At 35.5% G+C, this 25,963-nt stretch overlaps 1 long non-coding RNA gene across 4 annotated transcripts in view; it reads right to left on the bottom strand.

The window, feature by feature from the left end:
* Window positions 1–7,581: 7,581 nt before the first annotated feature.
* LOC120523332 overlaps window positions 7,582–25,963 on the bottom strand; it is a 317,633-nt gene continuing 299,251 nt past the window's right edge. For all 4 annotated transcript variants that reach the window (XR_005632592.1, XR_005632590.1, XR_005632591.1 and 1 more), the window contains one exon: window positions 7,582–7,756. This is a non-coding gene — a long non-coding RNA (uncharacterized LOC120523332). The remainder of the gene's footprint in view (window positions 7,757–25,963) is intronic.

Below are 25,963 nucleotides of genomic sequence, written 5' to 3'. Positions count from 1 at the left end.
CAAGTAATATTTCCTTTTGTTTGGCTAATGCGGTGTTTACTTTCTTTTTTGTTACTGTAGCGACCTCCTCGTCCGGCTCGAAAAGAGAAGTAAAAAAAAAAACCAAAAAACTGACAGATGTAGTAAAGTCTCATAAAAGTTTTACTTGAACAATCAAGAAAAAGAACGCCGACTTCGTAACCCCAAACACAACCTTCTAGCACCCTCTCCAACCACTCCTCCCCTCCCGGGATCCCATCCACCCTTACCGCATAAATCAATACCCCGCTGTCAGTCTTCCGTGCTGTACTCCACCCTCCCTCAATCGAACCAAACAGTCAGTCAGAAAAAAAAAAGGGCTACAACCTGGCTGGGATGCTACAATACTTTCGAATTTTACTGCTTTCACATTCTTTACGTTTCTCTGCATGTGTATCATGCCATCGTTTTTTTTGAGCCTTTCGAATTCCACTGCTATTATAATCTCTAACCTGCTCTATATGTGTATAGCACAAACATTTTTGAACGTCTTTATGAAGTTCTACTTTGTCTTTTACTCTTTGTCTTTTAATTCTGAGCCCGATTGGACGTGCTTTTTTTTCAATTCCACTTGTTCCGGGCTGATTATTACTTTCCTTAGTTTCTGAATTTGCATCTAGATTATTTTTTTTTGCATTTTTTTCTCTCCAATGCTTTTGAGTCTCTTTTCTCCGTGCTCCTGTTTCGTTCTTCGCATAGTTGTCGACGTTTTATCTATAACATATTTTCCTTATACGCTTTAAAAGCGCAGAGATCCCTGGATCTGTGTGTGCTCAAATACTTGACACGACTGAGTGTTTTGCTGCCCGTGGTCTTATTTGATATTAGTTGTAAGTAGGACGTGTCTTGCAAGAATCTCATGTTCTACTTCCCTGCAAGACGGTCCTAGGTCAATCTCTTGCCACAAAGTCTCATGTTTAAGGTCCCCGCGAGAGGCTCCATGGCCAATCTCTTTCATCTTGCGGGTCTTTTAAGTGTCTTCCATGATCTTCATGTGAAGATCATGTCTCATCTACCTAGTCTTTCTCTCCCAGGATATATATATATATATATATATATACACACACCTTGCTGGTCTATGCACCATACCAAGCACTCCCTTATCTTTAATTAGCATGTGTTCGAGCTACCTTTCCAATACACTTTAGCAATGGTCTCCTGTAATACAGGGCCTCTCAATCCCCAAAGGGCCCTTACAGAGCCATAAATGGATACCATTCTATTCTATATCACGTTCTAAGGCATGTATTAAACATTCTAACATCCTTAAGCATATTTTGATTTTTATATTACATAGGAAAAAAATATACAAAGACCACCTTGTCAGTCTTGCCCCTAGCTCATCAGATAAGTGTAACAGAATTATAAATCTAGCTTCACCTATGTAATGTGTTCCAAAGTCAGCAATAACAGCTGAACCTTTCTTATGGACAGAAGCTCATCCACATGCCAAACACCACACAGCATACTAAACTCACCGAATCTGCTGTATGGAAACCTGTATGGCTGTGTTCCCAGTAACTGAGTTCTCTACTTCCCCCATTTTGAAGATGGTTTTAGGAGTAACCTACTAGATCTTCTTAATCCTGCATACTACAGCAGAGGTTTTAGGCTCATAATCCTGCTCTGCTTTAAAATATTTGGAGACCTAGAACTCTGAAGAAAATGTCCAGGACAAGTAGATCCTAAGCACTGAGTTTATATTTTAGATAACCCAATTGTCACTGCATCTGTGCATTGAAATGTCTTCTCATGCTGCTCTCAGTCATTACTGGTGGTAAACTTCTCCAATCTCCCTTTCACAATGCAGGCCAGCTGCCTCTAATTTTAGCAATCCTGACCTCAGTCTACAGGATTACCTAACATTTCTCCCACATACCACATAGTCTCTCCAGAACTACATCTCCTTTGAGATGATTATCAGATATACCTGGCATTATACAAATTTCATTACAATTTTATTAGAAGAAAATCTATTTTCCTTTTAAAGATGTTACATATAAATTTAAAGAAGCTTAAATCAAGTACTGGTTACATGTATGTCATCTTCCTCCATACACCTTTATTGACTGAAGCTTTCATAACCCTTTGACGTTACTTTCAATTTGCTGCAGATGCCTGTAGGTCCCTGACTTTCCAACTGCTGCTTCTTAAAAATTTTTATAGCATGGGCAGAAATGCCTCTGGCCATCTTTCAGGCTATACCTAAAAATTGCCTGCCATGCAGGAATTAAATTATTACTCCTTTTGCTAGCTGATTAAACCTTCAGAGATATCTTGCCTTTGCTCAGTTGGGCTTTTCCCTACACTACTTTTTCCAGTGTGGATGGTCACTAGTACAACAAGCTCTGTCTGGCCTGACAATGGCTTTGTGAGACTCAGCTAACTTATTTTCTTAATACTCCGCTATATTATTTTACTTTCTCATGGGCTTCAGCAACAAAAAAGCTTATCCAAATAAATACAAAAAGCAGCATCTTTTTGAAACAACCAAAACTCCATCAGCAGAGCAAAGTCTACTAATATTATTTTTGAAAATGCTATAGAATTTATCTAAACATAATTTATATTAGGAACACTCTTTACTCTTTACATTGATTTCTTACAATCAAGTACTGGATCTTCTGAAATAACCAACATATCTTTATCAGATCTTACAAATTTAGCAACATGCAATAAATACAATTGTGAGTTACTGAACGTTTGATAATTTCCATATTGTGTTAGTTGTATGTGACATATACCAGAATGTATGAGGCTGTTGAATAGCACTGTGCTGCAGAGGATATTAAGCTAGTTTGCAAATACTATATTGCTCTATTTGGCATTGAGATAAAGCAGATTTTATCCTATAAATAAAAGCAATAAATACATTTAGAGCTTCAAGAAGAACACTCTCATTTCAACATCAAAAACAAAACAGAATAAGTAAGAAATTAATGTTAGTTTTCCACTGTGAATGCAAAAAAAATTATAGAAAACTATCATGGTTAAACAGCTACATTGATGAGATGACCAAGAAATTGAGCTAGACCTATTGTGAAAAAGCAGATAAATATTAGCTTTCAACATAAACATTTTTAAAGCTTCATTATGCCACTCAAATGCTGTTAATTATGTGTGCAAGCACTGCTCTATATCTGAGTTGACATCATCAACATTTCCATAGCCTGTCCCAAAGGAGTAGCCTTTCAGATTTTGAAACAGGAGGTCATCACATAGGACCAGATACAGAGAATTGGGTGAATGTGGCGTCTCTCAGAATACACAGTTGTGCAGTGGAGCTTTGTAACCCATGCAATGGGAGCACGGGTATGAATGTTAATCAGAAGGGAGATGATCTAACTGACTACAGCAAGCTTCAATGTGAATCAGCTGATATTGACAGGTTATGTGGGCCATTTGAGGCATATAATTAGTATGGACTAGATTCTCAAAGCCTTGAATAATTCTGCGCATGATTTTTCCAGTAAAGACATATTGTTTGGACTTTGGGCCATGTTGATATATCTTAGTTTCATGACAGTTATGAAATACATTTCTCCAAGTCTGAATTCATTAACTTCTTATTCTTTGTAATATTGCATATAGTGATGTTTCATTTTGGGAAGTCACCATTCTGGATACTCAATATAAACAGTCCTTTGTCAATAGCAACATAAAAAAATCAGTACCACAGACTATCCCTTTAAGGTTTAGGATAAGAGCATTTTGATCTCCCCTCACCCCAATACACTGTTGTTGTGGGCCCACCAAATACATATTTTTTATTTCATGTGAAGTATCTTCTCCCAGTTATATTTAGTAGTACACTAGTAAGATCATATCATGCAGTACTGTTCACCACACTACCAAAAATAACATGCTTTAGTAAAACTAGAAAGTGTGATGGCAAGAACAATGAAGTGTACCTTGGGAGTAAAATGCATGTCCTATTCCAACATATTAAGGAAATTTATTCAGAAGCATGGGAGGCACCATTGGGACCTAATTCATATCATCACAACTCTCCAAGGCTTTAACAGACTTATTCAAGCATAATCTTTCCATGAATCACATATTGAAGGACATGTGTTCATTAAACCTAGAAACCTGTGTAAGTGGACCACAACCAGAACATCAAAACAGAAAATGGTAGGAGAATATACATTTATAAATGAGAAATACTGCAATTTTGTACAAAGATATAGGTCTTTTTTAGCTGCTAATAGATAGGTTGGTGTGACTGTAGTTCTTGACCTTGTTACTTAAGTAGGAGATGAAGCTCTAGATGCAGTCAAATTACTAATAGAAGGCTTTAATTTGCCCTCTAGATGGCCATCTTACTTTATGTTACTCTCAAAGCCATAACAAGGCCTTTTTTGATTGGTGCTATGGTAACATCAATTGTTTTTTTATCTCTTAAGGGACCTGCCAGGTCTAGACTGCTCAGGTCACAGTATTATTCAATATTGTCATATATTATTATTATATGACGTATCAGCTACACTTAGGCAGATTAAAGCTAAAAGGGGGGAAATAAAAGGCTGGTGTGTTGAAGAATGTGTTTGTGGATGTTTCAAATGCATAAAATGATATGTCCTCATTAAAAGAACAGAAATTGTTAAGTGATTCCACTGCAGCTTTTTCCGTGATATTTATGTTTCTGTAAAGGTGTAGTTATTTAAAAAATATTCATATTTATTAAAAAAAAACTGGTGTAACTGCTCATGTAAAAGAACTTTTAAATCAGAATAAACGCACTTATTTAAAGGTGAGGCAAGCTGGTTAAGAATATGAAAAAGGTAAAGAATAAGATTACAGAATACAAGACGAAATGAAAAGACATGAAAAGTCTACAGCTGAATTTCTGTAATCACTACTCAAATAATATCTACTGCAAGTTTGATAAAGATACTTATATCCCATAATAAAAATGGTCACCTAATAGGTAAGATATTCCAGCTGCTGTGGAAACAACAGTTTACAGCACTTAAAAAAACTGTTCCTGTGCCCAACAACAGGCCAAATGAAACAAATAATTTACATCTATATCTAATTTCTGCACCAATGAAATACTTTAAACACATTGAATACAAATGTAATCTCCTGGAGACTTCATATTTCTTGAAACACGCTAGTATAACTGTCAAGTAGTATGAATGTGTAAAGGATGCAGTTTTAGTAATGATGAACAACATCTGTGAATATCTGCACCAAAGTGAAAATAAAGATTCAGTTCATAGAGTATAGCAATGCATTCAGTATTATTCAGATGTAACCACCGAGTAATAAATGCAGTAGATGGAAAGTAGAATTTATTTAACACTTAATTTCTTTGAATAATGTTTTTGCTAATGACATCCAGCAAGTGATATTTAATTATACTCTATCATCCTTAACAGAATACTCTACCGAAAAATTATATATTTTCATATGTTACTTAGCACATCCATTTTGTATTGATGGCCAAACAACATTTTAATGTTAAGTTTTTGTGGAGAACAGACATAACATTTTACATAGAACTGGTGCCAATGGTGGTGAATGCTGGACAACAGCAAACAATACATGAAGAAAAATCTCACATTAGTCATGTTGCATAATGTGCATGTCAGATCATTCAATTGTATGCTCACAATGTGCAACACACACATTTTTTGCTAAAATATTGCTAAATAAATGACTCAGGGAAATTAAAGTAGACAACAAACAGGAAGCCCCTGTGCATGATGACATTGCTTTTGAAGTGCAGACATTCCTTTGCCCACTTGTTCATTGGCCAAAAGTCCCATTTTCAATTGAAAAGCATGAAAGGATCAGTTAACATGGGAATTATGTGATATGAGTAGCGTGATTGTTTTATGCACATTTTTACATTGTTTGCTGTTGTTCATTGCTGGTCAACATTAGATCCCATTCTATCAGAAACATTATTTTAACCAAAAATAAAAACCAAAACCTTGAATAAAATCTTTTCACCATTAATACAAACTAATTGGGGTAACATATAAAAAAAAATTGTGTGGACTACTCCTTTTAAAATTAGCACATGCTTTTCACAGGAAGCAGTTTAGAGTTTTTAAAATATGGTGATAATGCTTCAGTGGCTGGTGTTTAAAATCTGATGCATCACCCCAGCAATATTTTAAATGCCAGATAAAAAATTTTAATAAACAGTGCCTTTATACTGTATATTCTATCTCACTGTACTTTATTGAATGTACTGGCATGCATGTTCACTGGGAGACTGCTCAAGGGCTTTAGCTGATGGTAAATGCCCACTGAGCCCGGTGTTGATGCTATGTTTTACTGCCTTCTCTTCTCCCTCTGCAAAATGGAAGATTGCTGATGTCACTTCTGCTGTTCGTCCTCCTGGGCCCGCATTTTCCTGCCACATGATGACGTAATTGAGGAGCAGCCATCCTGTTTCCAGTTCAATCTTGAACTTGCGTCTGTGAAGACATCTCCACAATTGTTGTATGACTTTTTCATTTTTCCAAACCTTTAGTTATAAGGGGTTACCAAAGTGGTGCCCAAACTCGTTATCTTTGTCTGTCTCCTCTTTTACACTACTTAATCCAGCTCAAGGTGGTGGTGCCTAGCGTTTATCTATTCATTACCTGTGTGTCTGTTTTGCAATATCCTTTGGTCTGATTTGCGGTTTTGAAAATATCCAAAATCAAGATAAAGCTAATTTGAAATGAATTATTATACCATTAAGTAGGGTGATTGACCAAAACATCTGCACAACATCTGTATACAAAACGTATCATGAAAACCATTAAATCCTAAATGATTCTGCCCATCCACTGCACTCTAAATTCTGTTTTAGAAGTTTGATTAGTAATATGATGCTGAAATGAATAACAAAAACAATATGATGAAGGAGATTAATTGTATCATAAGGATTAGGCTGTTTAATGATAAATAGCAATAAAGATTAGCTAATGAAGAACTGCAATGTATATTGTGTAGAAGTTAGCTGTTTTCTTATCTCAGTTCTTTCTTTTTCTTTTGTCTGATGTTTTTGTTATTCTATTTTAACACCAAGGATCAGCTGAATTACTCCTTTACGCATAATAAAGTTCACCTTGACCTTGAAAATGTGAAAATGGTTAGCAAGGATATGTTCACCTTATTTCTTATCCAGAAGAAAAATGGTTTCTGCATTACAAGTTTAACTTCTTCATGCTTACTTGAAACATTCTGAACCGTAAAGCAATTGCTAGTTCATTTCTCTGACACATACAAATAATGAAAATAAATTAACTTTTCGTATTGTTTTAGAAAATAGCCACTTTTTCATATTGACAATGATAACCATAAATCTACCTTTTCTGAGAGTCTGAATGTTTATTGGCTGTTTCTTATATGAGACAAATGGCAATGGCATACTGGGTTTTTTTGCTAACTGCATATAACTCACTACATTTATTCATTATTTCCCTCAGCTGGAATGTACTTACCTCTTTTAGCAGGGTCACAAGTTTGGGATAAGAATAGGCATCGGTGGGATTTTGTGAAACAATGTGCAAAAATTAAGCACGCAGTCTACAAACAATCAAACAACTTACACATCACTGGTTAACAAAGGATTCTTTAATAACAATTGATCAGTTTTTCTTTGGTTCATTTAATACATTGATATTGTGAAGTCAGAAATATTAATTCTAACAAAATATGCCCATGTACAGAGGTCTCAGGTCTGTATTTTTACCTTTTGCACCTTCAATGTCTTGAATTTCTGTTTCGAAACCTGGAAGAAAAAAAAAAAAAAAAGAGTATTATTGACTTATTATTCTTGCAGCAGAGTTTGAATGTTCTGTGTTACCTACATTTAAAAGGTAGAAAAATAAAAACTGAATCTACATTTCTTTTTTCCACAAATGTGTAAATATATAGCATATACAAAATGACAAATGGAAAACTCCTTAAACCTAAAATCATAACGTTGTCGTAAAACATCTGGAGCACTGTCAACGTAAGCATTTATTACTGAGATAATACCAGTAACTGGTGTAATTTAAGAAGAATACGTGGAACATGATTTAATACTCAATACTGTATCTTTATGCCAAATATTTTTTAAGTCATCATGATCTGTAATTATTGCCAGATGGTAAATGTGAATGCCATATACATCTTGGAAGCATTGTTAGGTGAACAAAGTAACATGTTTCGTTCTTCATGTTACAACTGATTGAAAATGGCTTATTTTGTTTCAGCATGAAGCTGATGCTTTGCCTCTCTCATTTTAAGGATTTAAATGCATACTCAGTAACAACAGTGCTTTCTAAGGTTCCAGGAATAACAATTAGATTGAAATTAATTTCACTTCAGTCAAAGTTTAATTACTTCTGATATGACAATCATTTCCTTTGTTGCATTTAATACCTTCAAGAACAACAGAAGATGGTAAAGAACACTTTGTGTTTAAAAGGGATTTCCTTTAAATTCTGTATACTGCATTCAACCCACATTCTCAAACATCTTAACATCAAATATTTTAGACGACAATTATGTGATCTGGTTTTTACATGCACTTAAAAAATATTCATATTCTGGCCTAGACATAAAATATGTCTTTTAATGTGGATGCTTAAACCTGAGATTCCGACTCTTACTAAAACAACAGAAAAAAATAGATATTGATGGAAAAGATGGGGTTAAAAGCTTTGCCAGTGGCAATGAAATTGAGGCCAGCTGTAGGTCATATTCAAGTTCCAGTCACTGGAAAATGAACCTGCAAGACAGAACCTAATTATCTGCTAAAGCTAAAGCCAGTCGCAGTTCAATAACTTGACAGAGCTGGCAGCCAGACATGGTGTTGTCATGACAACCTTTAAAAACCAACACTGCAGAGAAAGAGCTAAATAAGAAAGCTGTAACTCTCCAAGTGCCACAGCTTTGGGGCTTGGGAAACTGCTTATGATAAATATACACTAAAAGGTGCCTTTTCTATAGTTTGTGTAAATTTAGGGATTTTATAGAAAATGCAGTCTGCAATCAGCATTTTAATACCAGATCTGTTTCTTTTTAGGGATTGAATTAATATTATTAATTCTTATCAGTGCCATACAAATACACCATTAGGTACTAGAGCTTTGAATCCTTGTGATGTGCATAAGATTAAACTCTATTTGTTAAATGCATGTGACAATCAATGCCTTATTGTAAATTACAGTAATAAATGTTTAATCATTAATAGTGTTACCTGTTATGTCCCTGTAAGCTAAAATCATTTCCACAATGGGCCTCCACCTGGATGATTAACTACTAGTTGAATATGTGCCTGTTGGTGTGACAGAAAGAATTTGCTGAGCCTGAAGGAATGAAAGCTATGTGGTTTAGAGGTAGATCTCAATTAATGCATAACTGACAATGTCATAGACAACCAAAATGGTTGAACAACAGACTGAAGCAGAACAGAGAAACAAAGCAAAAATTATGGCAAAAAAAAGGAAAATAAAAATAAGTAGGGGTAAAAGCAACGGGAGACAGATTTTGTACTATACAATCCTAAATTGTTCTCTAAAAAGGACTGAATAGTCACAGGTGAATGCAAAGTACAGGCTGTACTTAAACCATAATGTCTAAAGTAACTTAGCCTGAACAGAACAGGGGCTGCATCCTCTGTCTGTGACCACTTTAATATCTGTCTCTCTGTTTAGTTATAAATGTTCCTTAAGGGAGCACAGGGTGCCATTGTACTGGTTTTGTAACGTAAAATAAAAACTCAAACAGATCTCACAGAGTAGGGCAAAATAAAGTTAGAATACACATATTTTTTTGAAAATGAACAAGAAAGGGGAATTGCATAACCATCAACAGTGATGTAACACACTGCAATCTCTGTACAACTTCAGCAACTGTGAAAATACTCACTAAATGTCATGTGGAATTGAGTGGGGATTCCCAAAGTACGATCTGTCACTATAGCCAAGTTTCCATCCAGTTTTTTGCGACGTTTTGTTATCGACAAACAGAATATACGTAAAAAAAATTTGCAAAATTTGCTGTCTCCAGCCTGTTTCCATCCAACTGGCTTTTTATCGATAAAATGGTGTGCGTGATGACGTCATCCCCCCCAAAACGAACTGTCAAATAAGTTTTGTTGTATCGCGAAAAAAAATCTGCCCGTGAGCCGTTTCCATACATAATTTTGTGTATGTCGCAAATTATCTACCTTTTGTTTTCCACGTTACACCCCCTCCACTAAACAAAGAAACAAAGAAATGGAGAGATTATTTAGACAGTTTTTTGAAATTTGCCAGCTTACTGTTATTTCAGTTTCACAAATAATTGGAATTGTACATAATATCCGAAGACGACAGCAGAATGAAGCAGTTGCTTGTCCGATAGCCCTAGAGCTCGAAGAAAGTACCCCAGTGCGTGAAACCCACGGGTATGGGAGAGACGCAAATAAGACCTTCTGGGAGGAGGTGGTGGAGAGACACTTTACAGAAAATCTCTGGCTGCAACATTTTAGAATGACACGGCCAACGTTTGAGATGTTGTGTGGATTCATCAGTCCTGATGTTGCGCCAATCACAGGTTGCCATCGACCACCGGTTCCAACCCAAAAGCGGATTGCCATCGCCCTTTACAAGCTGGCAACCTGCGCCGAGTATAGAGTAGTTGGAGAAACTTTCGGGGTTGGTAAAACTACCGTCCATCGATGTGTATATGCTGTGTGCACTGCTATTAAAGAAAAATTAATGCTGCGTTATATCAGACTTCCGACTGTAGCGGAGGCCAAAGAAATTGCATATTCTTCCCCCTACGGAAGGCTACCGCGATTACATTAATCGCAAAAGGTGGCCATCTATTGTTCTCCAGGTCCTTGTTGATGACAGGTGCATGATACGAGACATTTGCATTGGCACTCCTGGAAGTGCCCATGATGCAGCTGTGTTTGCAGCATCGGATCTGTACAGGTGAGCCTACCTTTCAACATCCCTTCTCTGTGCGATAACAACTGAATTAGTACTGTAACCTGTTTCCCTTAAGGTTTTTAATTAAAACTGAAATTTGAATTAATACAAAATAACGACGTTTAATCAAAAAAAAACTAAAGTTAATATTAATGAGAGAATTTCTCATATATGCTAAAACATCTGCCATTTAATAATAAGAAAAAAATGTTTAGATAATGAAACACACGGTTTATTAAATATTTTGACTGGCACAGTAAACTACCTTTGCGGTTTTTGTATTATTTAGACATCCTGAGAGACCCCAGGCTACAGTTGATGTGGAGGGAGTTCAGGTACCCCTTTTAGTAGCAGGAGACCCAGCCTATCCACTACTGCATTGGCTCATCACGAGAAATAACGAGGCTCTTCATCAGACCATGCGAACCACTCCGCTATTCTCGGTTTGATTGCACGTGATGAAAATGTATCATGTGACACATTTATTTGCGTTAAAGCCCTTTTTTTCCGACAAAAAATGTTTCCAATGTAGTTTTTGCGACATCTGAAGTATCGATATGGAATTTATGCGCTAAAGTTAAACGGAAAAATATGATGTCGACATGTACAACATTTTATCGATAATTAGCATTTCCATCAGCTAAAATTTGAAGCGCTAAATATTTTTTTCGCAAAAACTCCTTGGATGGAAACCTGGCTTATGTCAAATGACTTGCATGCACCAGCCCCGATTGGTTACTCTTAGTTGACTCTAGTTGAAGCTTGATGCATTTAATTTAGTTTATTCTGCTTAGCCTAGCTATTCTGTCTACTGTATTTGTTTTCCAGAAAGAAGTATCATTACTTTATAAAATTAAATGTTCTGATACTAGATAAGGTTTCAACATAAATATAACAACTGTGGTAATAGGATGCTTTTTATTTAAATTAATTGCATTGCCTTGCCTTGTTCTTTTGACCAGTGTCGTGAATACGAATTCTAGACATGGCAAAAGGGTGTGAGGCCTTCAAAATAAGACTCAAAAATAGGCCAGGAACTTCACTGGCCAGCCCAGAACAGACTCACCCAAAGGCGGAAAGACCCATACTGCTAATCACAGGATGTGTCCTACACAGGGCTAACAATGGGATGAATAACCTCCTAGAACTCATCAAAAATGCCATACAAGGGGAGAAACTGTAAACACTATGGCTTGTGAAGACAATCCAAGCTGCAACCTTTATAAATTGAGAGTTTATTTAACAATAATAGAAACATAAGGACAAAATGCCCAAAGCAGCAAAAAAAAAAAAGATTTGTCTGAAAGGAAATCCCTAAATACAATCCAAGACCAGAATCCAAGAAACAGTAGCACAATTTTGTCAAGAACCACTACTCACAATAAACTCCAATACAATCTCAAAGCTCAACTGTTGGGTTTCTGTTTCTGGCTAACTTAAGTCAGACTAAGGACCCAGCAGTAATAATTTCTGGGTGGCCCAGCTAACAAAGTTTACTTGTTTTTTTATCTTTCCCATTCTGAAGATAAAGAACTACAATAACTTTAAAAAAATATTTCTAGCTTTATAACTGTCAGGAATGGGCTAAAACTCCACTTCAAGTCTTTCCTTATGCCTGCTACTGTTTCTGGCCGCTTGTTTCCATGTATGATTGGCAATGATCATTATGGGATAAAAGGAGAGGAAATATAAACTGGGGTAGCTGGAGAGGTGTTTTTGCATGGGTGTTGCATGTTCTCACCTTGCAAAGAATAATTTGGAGCTTCCTTTGTTATGCAGTAAGAGCTCTATTTAAGACTTTTGTTTTTGAGCTTTGGTTTTATTGGGTTTTTGAGTTTCTCTGAAGTTCTAATTCATGTTTTGATTGTAGTTTATGATCACTGCCTTGGAGTGAATTTGGATTTGCCTTAGTTGCCCCTTTATTAGGTATATCACCTCCACAGAAATTCTACATTTTGATATGCCATATGTCATAAGATAGTTGTGAGTTGTATAAGAGAAGTAGACAAGTATTTCTAGCATCAGATTCTCTTCAATTGGAGTAGGCTAAATGAAGAACCTTAGTGACGCTCAGCATTCTATGAGAGTTGGTACTAGGCATACTGGTTCTAAATTCTCCCAAAAGGCAGTCAACAGGAGCAAGGTACAAAAGCAAAAAAGCAACAAGTGGTCCTATGGACAAAAAAAAGCTTGCGGAACAAAGGAGTGAAAGGAGAATGGCAAGAATCATAAAAGCAAGTAGATAACAGTAAATCACATGCAAATTTAAAACTGGTGTGTATAATGTCATCTCAGAGTACACCATTTATTGGACTTTATCTTGAATGGGCTACAGCAGCAAGGGTCATCAAGTGAAGTGCCAATACATCTCTCTATTATAATAAAATAAATCCTGGGATGAGACAAAACATTTTAGCTTGGGACGAGACATGACTTTTTCAGAGAGATAGTTTCACGTCCTGCGAGACGAGACTTTGTGCCAAGAGATTTAACCATACCCGGGCCAGAAATAAAAGACAAAGAGTAGATGACAAAAGTAGAACATCGTAAACAATCCAAAAACCTTGACACGATACATATGCAGAGCAGGTTAGAGATAATCGAAGTACTAAAATTCGAAAGTCTCAAAAAAATGATAGTAAAGATCGCATTTGCGCAAACAAACAGAAATTATTACTCTGTGAAATAACGTAACAGCGAAAAAGAGATTGGATATATTTTTCGGATTTAAACTTTAAGTAGGAGACTTTTAGATCGTTTAATTCGTGTTGCCATCAGAAAAAAATAGTGTTTCTTCCCAATGAAGAGGCGTATCAGCGAGAATTAAAAGATTTGTTGTTTGGTGAAAGTGAAATCCACATATGCGAGCGGCAGAGACGCGAAGTGGCTGGCGCATAGTGCAGGCCGGGGGGTTGGTGAGCGAAGTGAGCAGGGGGCAAGGCCCCTTGTCAACAAAAATAAAAATAAAAAACAAAGTGCTTTTCCAATGGGCACAGAATGATCAAAACTAACCTGTTGTGAAGTGTTGGTTGAATGAATTTAGGTTTACCTCAGACAAACAAATTGATTAGAATTTGGTGCAAGCAGCATGAGTCCATAGAGTCATCCTGTTTGATCTCAACTGTACAGCAAGTGCTATTAGTATGATGGTGTGGGGAATATTTTTATGGCACTGTTGAAGACCATCTAAAGGGTAAGGCTAATCTGAACATCTCTGCTGACCAATTTCATCCATTCATGGCCACAATTTCTCTAAAACAGATGGACACTTCCAACATAGTAGGGCACACAACACCTATCATTAGCTGGAACATGACAGAGAGTTTTGATTGCTACAGTGGTCTGCACAATCACTATATTTTGACCTTATTGAGCATTTTTAGGAGGAGGCAGATAGGACTATTTGCAGTAAGACAGTGTATCCATTCAATTTGCAACTGTGAAACACAACAAAATCCCAAATGGTTTGACATTTCTGAACACCGTATTCAGCATAATGAAATTTCCATGCCCAGAAACATTCATTCTGGTCTCAAGAACAAAGGAGGTGCAACACACTACTAAATAAGTGTACTTAATAAACTCTAAACTCAGTGTATAGAAAAGTTTAAAATAAAATTAACTATTCACATAAGTCTATAAACCAAAAAGCAGGATTCAAAATACATATATAGGTCATACAGACAAAAGACAAAGATGTACGTGCAAACTGTCTAACCCACAACAAACGCAGTTGTATTACATTCCCTTAAATTATACTGTATATATAACAAATCTGTTCTTTGGCATTATGCTGTCATCACCTGTATATCCTCACCTCACATACTTTAGAACATTAGAACACTCTAGATGAGAACAGGCCATTCAGCCCAACAAAACTCGCCAGTCCTATCCACTTGTTTCCTCCAAGAAAACATCAAGTCGAGTTTTGAAAGTCCCTAACATCTTACTGTCTACCACACTACTTGGTAGCTTATTCCAAGTGTCTATCGTTCTTTGTGTAAAGAAAAACTTCTTAATGTTTGTGCGAAATTTACCCTTAACAAGTTTCCAACTGTGTCCCCGTGTTCTTGATGAACTCATTTTAAAATACAAGTCTCGATCCACTGTACTAATTCCCTTCATAATTTTGAACACTTCAATCATGTCACCTCTTAATCTTCTTTTGCTTAAACTGTAAAGGCTCAGCTCTTTTAATCTTTCCTCATAATTCAACCCCTGTAGACCTGGAATCAGCCTAGTCGCTCTTCTCTGGACCTTTTCTAGTGCTGCTATGTCCTTTTTGTAGCCTGGAGGCCAAAACTGCACACAGTACTCAAGATGAGGCCTCACCAGTGCATTATAAAGGTTGAGCAGAACCTCCTTGGACTTGTACTCCACAGATTGTGCTATATAACCTAACATTCTGTTAGCCTTCTCAATAAATAAAGCAGAGATTTTTTTAAACACTAAAATTCAGTCATTGGTTATTTAATAATGAAGCTTTGGAAATGAAACTTTGTTACTTTACAAATTGTGAATTTTATAAGGTTTCATAGTGACATCTGCAGAATATGTTTTGGTACAAAGCAAACACTCTCAAAAAAGTGCCAAAACTCTGATATGAGACCTACTTTCAACACATTCCAACCATGTTAAAAATAAGTAACAAAAATATACCCTGTAAAGGCAGCGACAGTCAGCCTGGCTCCAAGAAGAGTTGCAGAAAATTGGCAAACAAGTTATTTGTGACCATCAAGTACAATACATGCATATCAAGTACAACACACTTTCTGATTTTTATTTTTCTTAGCTTGTATAAATTTATCTTCCCTACTGCTGCCCAAGTAAATACTGGATATGGTTGCATAGAAACAGTGAAAAAATAATTTGTATGTATTGATCTTTTAACATAATAACTTAAAGCCTGATGAATCTTTGATACAATACTTATTACAGAAGGACCACAGCTATGACAATACTATATATATCATCAAATATAGTTTAAAATGAGGTTGCACTTTATATAAAAAAGCTAGAAAAATGTGTTGTTGCAGGTTAAAAGTAAAATATATTAATATTTATTTAAATAAAAGAAACAATACAATAAAGCAAAAATACGGTATTTGAGGGCTCTTACCAGCTGAAGTATGAAACAGTTAGTAAGTCTTAAACAATATGCCATGGAATTAATGTGCCTATAAGTAGAAATAAATAATAAATATGACTTTGTAAAATTAATATTTGTTAAAAATTATATTTTGTGAGATACAGTTGCTCAGTCATAGACAGTAGTTGGGTAACTCACATAGTACCAGAGATTTTTTTTAATTAATGAAAATAAGTGTTGCTTTCAACATAGTCCAGTTCTTCATTTGAAAAAATGTATTGCTGCATAGTGATCAAGAAGAATGTTTTCATTGATCAATATTGTTGTTAATGAAGTTGTTGTCTAGATCATTCATACGCCTTATTTTAACTAATATGCTTTTCAATATACTATGCTAGCAGACATCTATGAATATGAGACATACCTGAACGCTAATAATGTCTTCTTTTTCACTACTGGGGTAATTTGGAAATTCAACCAAAATACTGTAATTATGTTTTAACTATGTACTGCTGACTGATGGAAAGAGAGAGAGTTTGGCAACATGCACTGATACAGCTTGCTGACTGATACTATCTATTAATTTGTTAAATACCACATAGCATTGCTTTAAAATTGTATTGTCTATTATTTTTACCCAAATACTGGTAATTTAATCTTACCTAACAACGTAGAAGGTGTAACCATTGAGAGAATGTGTTCTGGCATAACACTATTGCAATTACAACTTCCAATCATGGGAAATCTTTAACAATGCTACAGCAATAAATGATTTTATATTTATTGTTTATTTTGTTATGCACTTTCAGCCATACTACTAAATAAGTATTTAAAATATTTAATTGGGTGAATCATTCGATGTGCAGGTTTAGACCTTGAATATGCCTGCTCACAAAAAAAAAAATAAACACATACATTCAGACAAATACTTCAAGAGTAATGTTTTTTGAGAGTGACTTTGCTTAAACAATATTGATTTTCATTCAGATCAAGTCCTTTAACTCCTCTTGAAAATGTCAAGTTGTCACCCCTGGTCATTATTGCTTTGTGTGTTGTACAGCTGACAAAGTGATAATATTCAGGTGACTGTCTGGAATCTAGCTGCAGTGTCTGGAAAGCCAGACAGCTGCTGCCTCATTTTCTTTTTCTTTTTTTTCCTTGCACAGAACACTCTTATGAAGCATCTAGGCTGCTCCTTTATCTGTTTTGATAAGGAAAAAAAAATCTAACTTTTATCTTTACAGTTTTTATAGCATGCATTTGGTATGAAGCTAGAGATGATACCACAAAATGTTCCTTCTAGATATTACATTATATAGTATATATTGTATATGCATTAAACATTTTTAACCACTTCACTATTTATTTTAACTTTTCAATTCTCATAAAAATATACTTTTACAGAAAAAAAATCCTAATAAGTTGATAACCTTAGCTATGTTCCTTGCCAAAAAAAAAGAACATAATTAATGGACAGACATTCATATACTGTACAGTATATGTAGTTGCTCAATGTATGTGCAGTCCAAGCAACATTGTATATAAACTTGGAAAAAGTAGATCTCCACATTCTTGGATGTGACCATGAGATCTGTTATAGAGCATTCTCCTTTTTCGAACCTTACATAAATGACTTGTTGTCAACATTGAGAGAGCGACAGACATGCTCCAATGAACACTGGTGAAAGCAGCTGGCTCCTGCTGAGAGTTGCACCCCAGCATTGATATAAGCTTCTAGATACACCAGGTAATATTCTCTTAAGAGTGTTCAAGTGTTGTCTCTGCTTCCTATTCTAGAAAGGAGGGTTAATTGGATATCGTATTTTGTATTATTCGTGAAGATAAATACCTCTCTGATAGTTGATTATCACAAGATAAATAAATACATGCAAGCCACTTTCCTGCAACGACGAGTATACATGGAAAAAGAACTGAAAATCTCATACTGACCTTTAAGTATTTTGACACTCTTGATATCCTTCTGCTGTGAAATATTCTGACCTGTCATTGTTTACACATGTCTTAAACAACTATTATCATACACTGATAATTTCTGTATTATCTACCCTATATACTGTATCTATTATTTATTTATTATATTACATATCTATTGACTATATTTATATATCTAGATTGCAAATATCATACATTGCATCAATGTTCATATTGCTAACTACACGTCACTATTGCTGCTACTTCTTTGTCTTGTCTTTACACAATGTCTTGTCTTGTTTGTGTTTTAATTTTAATTCTATTTTTAATTTATTATTTGCACTTCATGTTGTTACACTGTGGACCCTGAGCTTTGCAATTTCGTCTATCTGTATACTTGTATATGGTTGAGATGACAATAAAGTTCACTCTGACTCTCTCTCTCAGATGTAGCATTCTAAGCAAGTGAGATTAGACTATAAAGGATGGGGAGTGTTCAAAACCATTACAGATGTAAATAACCTCTTTAAGTGCCCAGTGCAGTCCACTTGAAAGAAGTGGAAATATATTAAACTATTTCTGAATTGCACAGATGTATGGCCATCGCTTAATGCATAGTCACTTGACAACACGGGTACGGCTTAACAGATATTTTACAAGACCAGCTGTAACTTTCAATGAGTTATAGAAGTCAATACCTGCAATTATAGTTTGTTTGTGGATCAACTGTTTCCTAGACATTCTGCGTAAAAACGGCCTTTATATGATACTTGATTGCCATCAGACAAGTTATGGCATCTCCACTCTTCAGTATGGTGGAGTACCATCATATAGTAGGAATGTTTTTAAGCAGCAGGATTATCAAAATAATATGGAAAATATTGAACAACAATGCTTTTCAAGGTACTCAAAGCGATTTACGCAGTGAGTGGAAAGCTACTTCAACCACCACTAGTGTGCAGCATCCACCTGGATGATGCAATGGCAGCCACTATGCACCAGTATGCTCACCACACATTAGCTGTTAGGTGGGGAAAGGGTGAGAGATAGTTAGCCAATCAGAAACTGGGGGTGATTAGGGGGCTTGAATGACCAGGCCAATTTAGCTTAGTGGACAATTTAGCCAGGCCATTGGGATACACACTGCTCTTTATGAAGGATGCCCAGGGATCTTTAATAACCACAGGGAGTCCTTACCTCACTTTTATGTCTCATCTGAAGGATGGCACCATTTTTACAGCACAGTGTCCCCATCACTGCAATTGGCATTGGGATCCACATTCAGACTACAGGGTCCCCTGGCCTCACCAATACATCATCCAGCAGCATCCCAAGCTTTTTCCTGGCTGGTCTCTCATCCAAGTACTGACTGGGTCCGAACATGCTTAGTTTCATGTGGATGACCTGTTCTGAAGCGCATGTGTTATGGCTGCTGACAATACTATGAATTAATTGTGAAAGCCCAGAACCTTTTGTCACAAAACAGAAATTAGTAATCCAAATCACACTGAATGAGCAGTAATCCAAATCACACTGAATGAGCAACCCTAAAGTGACTTAAATGAAGACAATAAAAGATCTTTATTAGCCCAGTTAGGATCCTAGCTTTAATCCATTTAAATATTTACAGCAAGACCTTACATTTCTTGTCCACCCTCATTCCCCAACTAGCTTGACAGACAGCAATTTTCTGATAGACGAATTGGCACATATTATTTCATCAAACAATGCAAAGTTAATATAGACTTTAAAATTAAAAATTGGATGCCACTGGATGTTCAATAATGAACTACTTTTTTATGAAGGGCTCAGTTAAAGAGAATATGGATTCTCATAAAAAAAATCACAATCAAATCTATCAGAATCTAAGGTTATGAGAATTTTAAATGTGAAGAGAGATCAGAGCTAAATACTTTTAAGCATGACTTACATTGATGTGTTGTAAGTGGAGGCATTTATTTGTTTTTTTCACTAATTCCAATAAATGATTTAAGAATAACTGGTGCCTGTGAAAAAAGTAATCTATTAGCACAATTTTAAATGTCAATGTGATTGGTTCAGAATTATCAACAGTGCCTACAACAGAGCAATGCGTATGTATGAGGTTTTGGTTTTTCTAATACTTTGTGTGACTGTGTGATAAACAAGACTCAGTTCCTCTCAACCATATAATGAATTCACAATTCTACAGAATTCTACTCTGTTGCAAGCAAACAAGCAACAGATCTTTGAAAAACAACTTGAACCAGTACTTTACATCTGTAAAAAAAGAGAGCTGAACAGTTTGAATAAATCACAGATATCCAACTAGAGTTTTTAATAGAGGTGGAAATCTAATTAAAATATTTTATTTAAAATATATCTTGGGCATGTTATTGTCTGGTAAATTCTAGAACTACTGACCTCTCAGATACAGACTACTTTATATTTGATCAGTGCACTGGTTTAAATCAAAGATTCCTAAGTTCATATTTTGCTCCATACCAACTGTTTAATTAACCAACCCTTACAGATAAAAGAACTTGTTACGAATGTTAGCGTTTTCGTTTTCCCAATGCAAAGTCACTCTTACATTGTAGATTTATTCCTTTTGAGGTGATCACCCAAATAATTTGTGGATCAAAGCTGGTAATTCTTAGTCCTCTACTTTTTTTTCTCTTCTCTCACGTTTATATGGTTATTAAAATAAATACTTCATTACATTTATAAATGGGACCAGGGTAGATGTTGAAGGTATTGTTATTTTAATATGTGCTTCTCATTTTTAACTGACAGCTGGTTAAGAACACAAGAAGCAATTAAAACTAAAAAAGTAGTCATTTAGGAGTAAAAGTGTCAATTAAGGGTTAAGAGCTTAACCAAAATGAAGCAGAAAAGTGTTGTTTGACCCATAACTGATTAACAGCAAGATTTAGCTTCTAATTAAGCAACCCAGTTGAAAATGAAAACCCTACAGCCACAGTGGGCCACCAGAACAGAACTTAGGAACCTCTATTCTGAACAAAGTAAACCATTTTCGTGAACAAACTGCTAACAATTTTATATGTGTTGCTCTCTTTCCAGAAGTCTTGTACTAATACATTAAAGCTGCACACAAAACATCTTTATATTATTTAAGCACCTACATGACACTGTTAGTGACTCTAAAGAGCAATGCAATATACAGTAAGTAAGAAGAGTTATTGTTAATCACATTTATTCATTCTGTGAATCACATTTTCCAGTAAATCATAGGGCATTGAAACTTGCTATTTAAATACAAAGCTTGGCTGGGTGCTGAATGCATGTCTAGATAAATCTTGCTACATTATTTCTTCTTTAGTTGTCAATACAAATTCAGTTTTTTGGGCTTTTTTAGGTGTGCTGCTGTTTAAACCATTACAGTACTTGATGGAGCACTGATTGTCCCCTGCATGGTCCATGCTTTAATATCATATGATAAAATTTAAACAGAGAGGTCTGTTCTGAGATTGTGGTTGTGGATACTGAAGCACTGGAATTCAGTGGTGCCATGGAGACAACGAGTTAACCATTTGATTGTGCCTATCTGATGCTTTCAGTGTTTACTAGTGCCTGTCTAATACTTGGCATGGTGATGGTAAACAATGGGACAAAAATGCATTTGATTATGAAATATGAATCACAAAGGTAATGCCACGAACATTTAAACAGCACAGAACATGGGATCCTAATGAGTGGAATTCATCATAAATTAAAGAATGGAACAAAAGCAAAACACACAAGACATTTTGCACACTGTTTATATGCACTATTTCTCTTACCAGCTACTAATCTTCCAGGTTTATAATATCACTGTCTATGAATCACTATATTTTGCTTTTCAATAAAAATAAATTCTTTAGAAATGAATTCTGCAAGTTTTTCATATTAAATATTTTTCAAAAGTGATTCTACGTGAACATGAAATGCCTTTGAAACATATCTTAATTAATACTGTATTTACAAAATAAAGAATGTATTTGATGCATTTAAAATAAGAGGATTTATATTAATAAAATATTATTTTGCAAAGAAATGAGGAAAACCCACCTAGGAAATGTTATACAATGGTAACCCCTGAAAAATCTTTAGTGCATAAAAATGTAAGAAGCATCACTGGCAACATAATAATAATAATAAAAAAACTTTAGGTCTGATTGTAGCAATGAAAATCACATTTCACTTCCACTGTCAGTTCACTTTTTCTGATTAGGGTCATGGTAGCAATATATCAATCTGGACAGATCAGGACACAGTTCTCACTCTCCAGCTTCTTCCTAGACAGTCTCAGGCCAGTTAGGACATATAATCCTTCAGCAGGTCCAAGGTCTTCAATAGGACTTCTTTCAATGGTTTGTGCATGGTACACTACTTGGGAGAGGGAAGCTATCATAACTACATGCCCAAATCACCTGAACTTGAACCTCTAAATCTGGAAAGCAATGATACTACTTGATGTTCTTCCGTATTGCCAAGTTCCTTACTATTACAGAGAATGTGACCAAAATTCTTTCACAGGAACCTAATTTTAGCCACTTGGGATCTCATTCTTTCAGTCTTTTCCAAAATCTTATAATGATCTCATATACAGTATATATATATATATATATATATATATATATATATATATATATATATATATATATATATATATATATATATATATATATATATATATATATATATAAAAATATATATATATATATATGAGGATGTAGACCGCCTGAAAAATACAGATTTTCACCTAAATAATTCACCACCACAATAGTGTACAACATCTGCAGAACTTTCACTCTGAAATAAAATATCCAAGGTACTTGAAACTCCTTCATTCAGTGCAAGGAGTAAGCTACTCTTTTGCATAAAGAAATATGAACTCTGTTTCTGGGTAGTAATTTTTATTACTACATTGTACCAGCTGGGAACCATTCCATGTTGTAGAAGACAATATGATGAGGCCAATAGGACATCACCTTAAATAAATAGCAGAAACTCAAGATACCAGTGAGCACACTGTCCAAAGTTTGAGGGCAACTTTATATTATCTCCATTCAAATCATGAGCAGGGCATGGGGCAAAAAAAACCCTTGGGCAAATCCTATGTCCACCATGAAAGGACTAAACTTCAGTAAGAACACATAACCGCAGCTGCTGATCTGCAAATACACAGGGAAAATGGTACACAATAGCAGCCCCAGAAGCATATAGTATTATAGTGCTTTCCACAAGGCATTGTGGGGTACAAAGTCATAAGCTTTTACCAAATCCACAAAGCATATGTAGACATATTTGGTAAACTCCCATGACACCTTTATGCAGGGACAAAGATTCTATCCACTGTTCCATAACCAAGATGGAATCATCATTGCTCCACCTGGCTCTGAAGTTACAAATCTGAGACAGCCTCTATTTCAGTTTCCCATCAACAGCATTCCCAGCCCTACAGTTTCAAGTCACCTTCCATACAAAATTACAGAGGAATTTTAATCAAAACAGCCTTACACTATTCAGTGTTCTCAGCATTTTTGGCTGCATTTCACCCACTGCTGCTGACTAGATACAACAGAGTTCACCCCCCTCCTCAGACACAATTCTAATCACAGCATGTGGCACAACTGGGGTGTAATCATCAGGTTTAAGAGCCCTTAAGATGCCCTTTCAACTTCAGCTATTTCTTCAGCTGAGGTCAATATTTTGCTACCCGTACTGACAACAGCCTGGACCATCTTCTACGTACCCTTCCTGTTGTGCTATATTGTAAGCCAGAACCTTTCTATGGCCTCACTAAATTCATTTAATGCACATATGTCACCTTTCTAGGCTGCTGGTACATCTCAGTCAGAGTTTGACAGCTTTCCTTACTGCCTACTAATGGTTCCTGGTGTTTCTGCCTAAGCTGCTTCTACTACAGAGGGTTAAACAAGGACTATTCAGGCACCATATCCCTGGACCTCTCATGAAATGCAAAAAACTCTCCAGGAATTAAAAGTTGAATTCCACCTGAACAGAGGCATCTGCTAGTCATTCCCAGCACACCCTGACTACCAGGTCTTTTCAGCCTATGCACTATCCATCATCAAATGCAAACCAGTTGACAGCTCAGCACTTATCTTTACCCATGTGTACAGAACATACTGCTTCTGATAAATATTGCAAAAAAGGCTTCTGTATTTTATTTTTTTCTTTAAATAGACACTATTTTTTGAATTAACCTCCAACCCACTCTGTTCAAGCCTTAAACCTCTTCTGGAAGCAATGATTACAATATAGCATAACACTGTAGAGGTTTGCTCATCAACTTATTGTGACTTTGTAACAAAAATGTTGTCGCTATTTTTTGCATAATCAACATTCACTTGTAATACCTTTCATACAGTACATCAGCAATGAAACTATGGAAAAATATAAGCACTACTAAATTTGAAAGATGAGACACTGATATCTCCAAATATTCTGACTGAAAGACGTGTTACTTTGGTTGATAAGAACACAAATAATTAAGTCTCTTTTTCCTTTCTTACGCAAAGCTAGATATCACTATCTCAATGTCATAGAAAAGAAAGTTTGGCTGTCCTTTTAACTTGAAGATATGTCCTCTCAACTGAACCTCAAACTGAAAAGTTAAAGTGATCAGAATACACATGATGCAGTCCTGAATTTTAGTTTATTTTTAATGTAGGCATTTGACAAATTTAGATTTTCATTGAAAACAATCACATCATCATACCGGCTTCATATTGTTATAATGAAAATAATTGCTAGTTTTACATGCAGTTATCAGAAAAACGTTATGTACTATTTTATTAGGTATTCACACTTCTGTACTCTGCCAATTTGCAATTATACAAAGTAGAAAAAAATACCTAATGTCAGATTCACGTTACGCAATTTCCTAAATTTCCCGTAACGGCCAACGTTTTAAGACAAGTGACAAAATCTTTAGAGTAAGACCAATTTACTGTGTGCGAACAATTAAGTGACATATCTGAGTCAGTCTTTGAGTCACAATAGATGCCTCAATGTTTTCAGGTGTGTTTGAAATTACTGGCACAAGATTTTTCAGTGTGAGAAGACCTACAGCAGGCAGTGAGAACAGCAATGCCCAACAGCCAGTGATAGCAAGAGTGAAAACTTAGTGGATATGGAAGAAATGACTTCAAAAACCTCTTCACAGCATGTATGGACTTAAAAAGATCTAGTAGTAATTGGTAGAACTCTGACATGTTGCAGTCAATGTGTCTTCAACAGTTTTCTCCTTCCTAATTTCCATTTGTTCTCTTGTCTCTAAACAAATGAGAGAAGGGACCAATTATACTCCTCTTCCAGCTCCAGTTACATGTGTTTTTCAAAAGACAATAGAGCTTTAGAATTAAAATACTGTTTTTCAGGAAAATATCTTGTAATTTGTGAATCTCATCAGTGCTTTGTTGTGTAGTGTGTACACCACTAAAATGAGAAGACAATTTACCACAAGAAACAATGCCATGTATTGTGACTGCTTCTTGAAGTTTGGGATGTTGTTAAGTTCTGTAGCATAAACTTTACATAATGGAAAAAAGTATTGATAATCAAGTTCCTGTGCTTTATACATCTAAGAAAAAAAAGGATCATCCACAGTCATGCTTTTAACAGTAGAAGTATGCTATTTGTAAAACAGAAGATATTACTTTAATGATGATTTATACTCATTACACATAACGTGATAATGTTAATGTAAGAACCAATCCTAAAATGTTAAAATACATTTAAGTATTTGCTTGAATGGAATAAAATATCTGCGGTGGGCTGGCACCCTGCCCGGGGTTTGTTTCCTGCCTTGTGCCCTGTGTTGGCTAGGATTGGCTCCAGCAGACCCCCATGACCCTGTAGTTAGGATATAGTGGATTGAATAATGGATGGATGGATGGAATAAAATGTTAATTTCACTTAGTTACTTAGATAATGGTATAGTCTTTTATCTCTGTAAGCTAAAATATAAAAGAACAGTCTGAGTTATATCTGTAATAAC

The sequence above is a fragment of the Polypterus senegalus genome, chromosome 2, assembly GCF_016835505.1.
Source record: "Polypterus senegalus isolate Bchr_013 chromosome 2, ASM1683550v1, whole genome shotgun sequence".
In the NCBI taxonomy this organism is placed as follows: Eukaryota; Metazoa; Chordata; class Cladistia; order Polypteriformes; family Polypteridae; genus Polypterus; species Polypterus senegalus.
The sequence above is the reverse complement of the archived record's forward strand: the minus strand, read 5'-3'. Positions and strand labels throughout refer to the sequence as shown.